This window comes from Littorina saxatilis, linkage group LG10 (assembly GCF_037325665.1).
Source record: "Littorina saxatilis isolate snail1 linkage group LG10, US_GU_Lsax_2.0, whole genome shotgun sequence".
In the NCBI taxonomy this organism is placed as follows: Eukaryota; Metazoa; Mollusca; class Gastropoda; order Littorinimorpha; family Littorinidae; genus Littorina; species Littorina saxatilis.
Window position 1 is genome coordinate 45338917 of NC_090254.1, and position 7500 is coordinate 45346416.

Sequence of the window (7500 nt, forward strand, 5' to 3'; positions counted from 1 at the left end):
TTTCCCGTTAAGTTTAGCCACACCAGTGACGGTGATCCGAAATGTTTATACTGGAAGGAATTGAATGTGCCTTTAAATCATTTCTTCTCCTGTCAGTTTGTTTTGTAATGTATTGTAATATAATTTCAGGTGCCAGGAGAAGGGTTACGTATAACTCTCGCTTACTCCATAACACATGTGGTATACATAAAGAGCGCTTACTTCCCTTTGGTTATTCGATATTGTAATGTATTGGTTTGTTTCCCCTTTTTTTTCAGAAGGATAAATTTTTGCCTATGTTACTGATGTGCCTGTAACTCCGTGTTGCCCCAGGCAACGTTTCAGGAAGATGGATAGTTATTTCTCGGAGCAAATGCAAGGCGATAATATGCAGCGTCTGGCTTCTACTCTCCGCATTGGCGTGACATCAGAGACATGACTGTCTGGGCGAACAAATACAGACGACAAGAAAGACATATTGGATGACACATCGCTCGCAATAACCGTAAACTCTGCAGACGAAGTGCAGCAGACTTGTGTGAAAGGAACAGCACATGGGTGTGTGTGTGTATGCGTGTGTGTGTGTGTGTGTGTGTGTATATGTGTGTGTGTATGTGTGTTTGTGTGTATGTGTGTGTGTGTGTTGTGTGTGTGTGTTTGTGTGTGTGTGTGTGTGTGTCTATGTGTGTGTGTATGTGTGCAAATATGTTTATGTGGAAAATGAGAAGAAAATGTTGATTTCCCTAAAACTAGGAACGATGAATGCTCTTGCACAGCCATAATTTTACAATGCGGCCATATCCGTTTCGTACTAAAAACAAGTCGCGTAAGGCGAAATTACTACATTTAGTCAAGCTGTGGAACTCACAGAATGAAACTGAACGCATTGCATTTTTTCACATTGACAGTAGTCTGCCGCTCGTGCAAAAGGCAGTGACATTAACGAGCCTGTTTAGCGCGGAAATGGTTGCGCTGTGCTGCATAGCACGTTTTTCTGTAGGCTATCTCTCTTCGTTTTAACTTTCTGAGCGTGTTTTTAATCCAAACATATCATAAAGATCTATATGTTTTTGGAATCTGGAACCAACAAGGAATAGGATGAAATTGTTTTTAAATCGATTTCGGAAATTTTATTTTAATCATAATTTTTATATTTTTTATTTTCAGAGCTTGTTTTTAATCCGATTATAACATATTTATATGTTTTTGGAATCAGAAATTGACGAAGAATAAGATGAACGTACTTTTGAATCGTTTTATACAAAAATATTTTAATTACAATTTTCAGATTTGTAATGACCAAAGTCATGAATTACTTTTAAGCCTCCAAGCTGAAATGCAATACCGAAGTCCGGCCTTCGTCGAAGATTGCTTTACCAAAATTTCAATCAATTTGATTGAAAAATTAGGGTGTGCCGCCTCAACTTTTACAAAAAGCCGGATATGACGTTAGCAAAGACATGTATCGAACAAATGAAAAAAACCTCTGGGGATATCATACCCAGGAACTCTCATGTAAAATTTCATAAAGATCGGTCCAGTAGTTTACTCTGAATCGCTCTACACACACACACGCACAGACAGACAGACACACACACACACACACACACACACACACATACACCACGACCCTCGTCTCGATTCCCCCTCTATGTTAAAACATTTAGTCAAAACTTGACTAAATGTAAAAAGCATAATACTCTCTCATCCTGCCTCTTCGTATATCGCGAGTTCTCCTTCCTTGTATACGGGAAACATCTGTTTCGATCATGTAGCTTAGATCAAAGAGATCACTCATTTCTGTAAGCGTATCTGTCTGTCATATTTTTCTCTCCCTCTCTCTCTCTCTCTCTCTCTCTCTCTCTCTCTCTCTCTCTCTCTCTCTCTTTTCTATCCCTCTCTCTCTCTCTCTCTCTCTCTCCTCTCTCTCTCTCTCTCTCTCTCTCTCTTTCTCTTTCTCTCTTTCTCTCTCTCTCTCTCTCTCCCTCTCTCTCTCCCTCTCTCTCTCTCTCTCTCTCTCTCTCTCTCTCTCTTTCTCTTTCTTACATTTTACCACACAATTTGTTTCACCCTCTGAAACACCCCCCCTCCCCCCCCCCCCCCTCCTAGTACCTTCCCCGCCCTTTTCCAAACTCACCTCTTCCCAGTGAACGTGAAGTTCGGGGCTGAATTCAAATCTGATGACCTGATTATTTCAGTCTTTGTTTTGTTGGTGCTTTATCAAGATGCGGCAGGCAATGGAACGGTTGTCCCACTAGGGAAGTCAATGTCCATTATCATTCATTGTCTGTGTTCAGTATAAAAAAAAAACATTTCAGTAGATGCCTTTCATTTGTTTCATGGATCATAGACTTTTTCGAGTGGTAAATGTTGAAGGATAAAAGAAAATATATTGTGAGTGCACGGATGCTTGTTATTCATTAAAAGTCCCACAATGATGTGCTTGGCAAAAGAAAAAAAAATGGTTTCACAATCTGATCCAGTCTAGTCATCACATTCTCATCAAGTCCGATAGCAGAGTCCTAAATTTTGATGTCAGAAGGTGTAGTACCGCATCATAATGCGACTGTTGACTAACATGAAATACGAGTTAGGTTTACTGTAATTTGTATCAATACAGTCGAACCCCAATGTAAGACCCCCAATGTAAGACCCCCAATGTAAGACCCCCAATGTAAGACCCCCAATGTAAGACCCCCAATGTAAGACCCCCAACGTAAGACCCCCAATGTAAGACCCCCAATGTAAGACCCCCTCCCTGTTAACTCCTTATTGTTTTCAATGTTTCTGTTCACAGTCTCTGTAAACTTACCGCCATTGTAAGACTCCCACCTTTTTAAGACCTGATTTTCTCAGAGTTTTGGAGGTCGTAAAAAGGGGTTCCACTGCATAATTATTCTGTTCTACTAAAACGTTTCGTTTGGTTCAGTTCAGTTCACATAGGTCAGTTCAGCTGAGTTCAGTTAAAATAAGAAACATTTAACGAGTGATTTATGTTTACAGTTGCGAGACTTCTGTGTTTATAACTGATAAAATCGTAGCTAATTATCAATTTAAGAGAGAGAGAGAGAGAGAGAGAGAGAGAGAGAGAGAGAGAGAGAGAGAGAGAGAGAGAGAGAGAGAGAGAGAGAGAGAGACAGACAGACAGAGAGAGAGAGAGAGAGACAGACAGAGAGAGAGAGAGAGAGAGACAGACAGACAGAGAGAGAGAGAGAGAGAGAGAGAGAGAGAGAGAGAGACAGAGACAGAGAGAAGAGAGAGAGACTGAGAGAGAAAGAGACTGAGAGAGAGAAAGAGACAAAGACAGAAAAAGACAGAGAGACAGACAGACAGAGAGAGAGAGAGACAGACAGACAAACAGACAGAGAGAGAGAGAGAGAGAGAGAGAGAGAGAGAGAGAGAATTGAACTTTATTTTTTGTTAGGGTGAGAGAGGGAGGGGGGAGGCGATGGTGTTTGTTGTTTAGCCTAACATGATAGAACTAAGCCAACAGAAATCGACTAATTTACCAACAGGACGTTTCTATAGAGGGACACACCAACACTAGCAGAAGTCATTTGTCAGCGTTCTGGGTTATTAGCAGTCCTACCTCCAAGATGTTTGTCAGTAACGCTACCCCCTAAGATTCGCATGATAAATAATGCATTCGGTAGACACACTTATCTGTAGTAACTCGGAAACCTGGCACTATTCTTTCAGTGATACAATCCCCTCTCTCGCCCATCATACAGCTCCCAGGGGCGACGGTTTACTAACCAATAAGCACGGCTAATATGGATAGATCCGAAGAGATCGGAGAACAGACAAACTGGATCTATGGCCATCCGTTGTCGATGCAGATCTACAATCTCGTGCCGGAAGGAGACAGATACATTGCTCCATGCAGACTGATCTACAACCATACCTACACCCCGGACTGTGGACGCCGGAGGAAACTGAAGAAGAGTGTATGGCAGCATGCTAGCGCCACAAGTGAACATTATTCCAACATCATTGTGAGTCGGAGGCAGCATGTCAGCTGGTTGTTGCTGTTGTTGTTGTTGTTGTTGTAGTTGTTGTTGTTGTTGTTGTTGTTGTTGTTGTTGTTGTTGTTGTTGTTTATGTTGGTGTTGTTGTTGTAGTTGCTGTTGTTGTTGTTGTTGTTGTTGTTGTGATGGTTGTTAAGTGTGATGGTTGTTGTTGTTGTTGTTGTTGTGACAGCACAAGTCATCTTCCTACCATGCAGGCGGCTTTTACAACGTTATCGCAGAAAGCATGCCAGCAACCGAATAGCATTCAGATGATGATATAAAATAAACAGTTGTTGCTATATTTTCCTTCTGAGATTTGTCGTATTTTGCTAAGTGAACTCACCTTTGCAGCAAACAACAATTGTAATGATTTGTTATTAGCCCAGTGTCGTTTCTTTCTGGTTTGTTTAATGTATCATCCACTGTCGTTGGTAGCTGATACTTTGCTCTAGTTTCTTTTTTTATCATCTGGGGATTTTTGTTCTGTTGCTGGTGGTGATTTTGTTACCTTTTGCTTTTCCCTCTCTGACCTTCTGTACGCCTGTCTGTCTGTTTGCCTGTCTGTCTGTCTGTATGCTTGTTTGTCTGTCTACCTGCCTGCCTGTCTGTCCGTCTATCTGTCTGTCAGTCTTTTATGTCACTTTTTCTCGGTCAACCTCTCTCTCTCTCTCTCTCTCTCTCTCTCTCTCTCTCTCTCTCCCTCTCTCTCTTTCTGTATGTCTGTCTGTATGTCTGTCTCTCTCTCTCTTTCTCTGTCTCTGTCTCTGTCTCTGTGTCCCTGTCTCACTCTCTCTCTCTCTCGCTATCTCTCTCTATCTCTCTCTCTCACTCTCTCTCTCTCTCTCTCTCTCTCTCTCTCTCTCTCTCTCTCTCTCTCTCTCTCTCTCTCTCTCTCTCTCTCTCTCTCTCTCTCATTCTGTACAATGTATTTCTGTATTTTATATGATTGAATTTATATTTGTAATGTGCGTCTGTCTTTATGTGTTGTATAAAGGACAGGTTGGAAGAATAGGCTTTGCCTAAAACCTTTATCCTTTTGTAATAAAGTTCTGAGTCTGAGTCTGAGTCTGAGTCTCTCTCTTTCTTAGTCTCTCTCTCTCTCCCTCTCCCTCTCCATCTCTCTCTCTCTTTCTCTCTCTCTCTCTCTCTCTCTTTCTCTCTCTCTCTCCCTCTCTCATCCCCTCTCTCTTTCTTGTCTGGCCTCACACGACCCGCACTGCCAGGAATGGGAATGACTGCTGATCACAATCCAGAGGATCTCATCGACTCTTACATTCTCCTTCAGAAGACGTCTGCTTACCGGCTTTCACTGAATGTTAAGAATAGGCTCTTGCGATGGTGCTATGCGGGACGGATGGAGTAAGGAGAGGGAAGGGAGAGGTGGCTGGGGCTTGATGTGACCGCACTGCCTGGCGACTACAGCTTGGGATAAAGTCCGCTTGATGGAGACCACATGTTGCAAGTTCGGAGAAGGAACCACAGAAACAAGAATTGTAGGTACTTGCAACGTTTATTATTGACCACAAAAAAACCCAACAAGTTAATAATAAACATTTCACTTATCAACCATGATTGTTTTTTGATTCTGAATTTTGAAACTTTAACAGTCTGTCTGTGTTTGGATGTTTTCAGAGAAACAACGTATATATGTGTTGGTTGTAGTGTCCTGTCTGGCTGTCTGTCTGGCTGGCTGTCTGTCTGGCTGGCAGGCTGTCTGGCTGTAGGTCGGTCTGTTTATTGTGTGTGTGTTTCTATCTGTCTGTCCCTCTTTGTCTGTGGCTCTGTCCACTCATCTATATATATCTGTCTTGCTCTTTGTTTTTGACATGTTGCCTTAATTGTTCTTTGTCTACGCACGCATGTACGTGTGTATGTGTGTTTGCGTGTGCGTGTGCGTGTGTGAGTGTGTGTGTGTGTGTGTGTGTGTGTGTGTGTGTGTGTGTCTGTGTGCGTGTATGTGTGTGTGTGTGTGCGTGTGTGTGTGTGTGTGTGTGTGTGTGTGTGTGCGTGTGTGTGTGTGTGTGTATGTGTGCGTGTATGTATGTGTGTGTGTGTGTGAATAGAATAGAATAGAATAGAATAGAATAGAATAGAATAATGTTTATTGTCATGAACCAGTAAAGTTATTGACACAACAAACAACAAATAATGCATTATACAATGCTAAAACAATCCGTAACAAATTTGCCAAGACGAACTTGAACTTCGTCTTCTAAAAATAAGTTACTTGGATTTTTGTTAGCATATTTCATATTGATATGTGAAGCATCTTCTTTAACATATTTATTGCATTTATCTAGAAAATGTATTTCATCTTCTATGACATTGCATTCAATACAAAGACGATTTTCTTTGGGGATATTCTGATGTCTTCCACTTTCAATTTTTAGACAATGTGTGCTAGTCCTTAATCTGCTTAACATCTTTCTGTGTTTATTATTCTTAATTTGTATTAAGTATGACTGCATTTCGTAAGATTTACTGATCATAGAATAAAACTTAAGTCTGGAATATGTATCTGATTTTACTTTTGTCCAGTATCTTATATATTCCTCTTGTTGTTTTTTGTCAATGGCAAACTTTAATTTGTGTACATTTAATGTAGATTGGTTATGCCAAACGTGACTAAAACCTAAGTTACAAAGAGATTGTCTAACAAATTGTAGCCATGGCGTTTCTGTCGGATGGTGCAACATTGAGTCATATAATTGATGTATATGACTAAGTGCCAAAAGGTGCTCACAGAACAGAAGACGACTTTGTTTTACAATAAAAATGTTTCTAAAATTGTGTGTCTGCTGAAAATTGGTGTGTGTGTGGATGAATGTGCGAAGAGATAGTGGACATAATTTCGTGTGTCTGACTTGAACGGTTTTGAAGTTATCTTTGTTTAAAGTCAAAAATAACGCCAAAACCGGCCTTCTGAAAAAGGACATCGTGATACCTCGTGTTTTGAATATGCCACAGAAAAATAACAAGAAGCACAAATGAATTGCATTTAGTTTGATTGAATGCCTGAAACATCGCTTTACAGACGAGACCAAACGTCAAATCTAAATCTCGAGAGAATTTTTTTTTTTCGATAACCGAATTTTAAGGTGTCGCACGCAAGATGATTCGTCATCACGGCATACATTTTTCAATCGCAGATATTTACTAAATTTCTTTTTCAAAAACTCTGGAATTGATGTCGACACGTCAAGCGATAACGGTGTATCAAACTGCTGTCTTTCAAGTAATCCAGCAAAGACTGCAGAACTTTTGAACAGCATTTTTGAAAACGATTTAAAAATTTCGTCATATCTTGCGTGCGACAAAATGTTCGGTAATTAACGGTTATTTTCTTTTAAAAACAAAATTTACATGTACAAAGATCTACTTCATTTACGGAACCACGTGACACATTCTGTGTTCAAAATTTGTGAAGAAATCACGAACCACGATTGCGCTATCAAGTGTTGAAATTATGTCGTCAACATCTTTTCAGATCTTGCGTGCGACACCTTCTTGC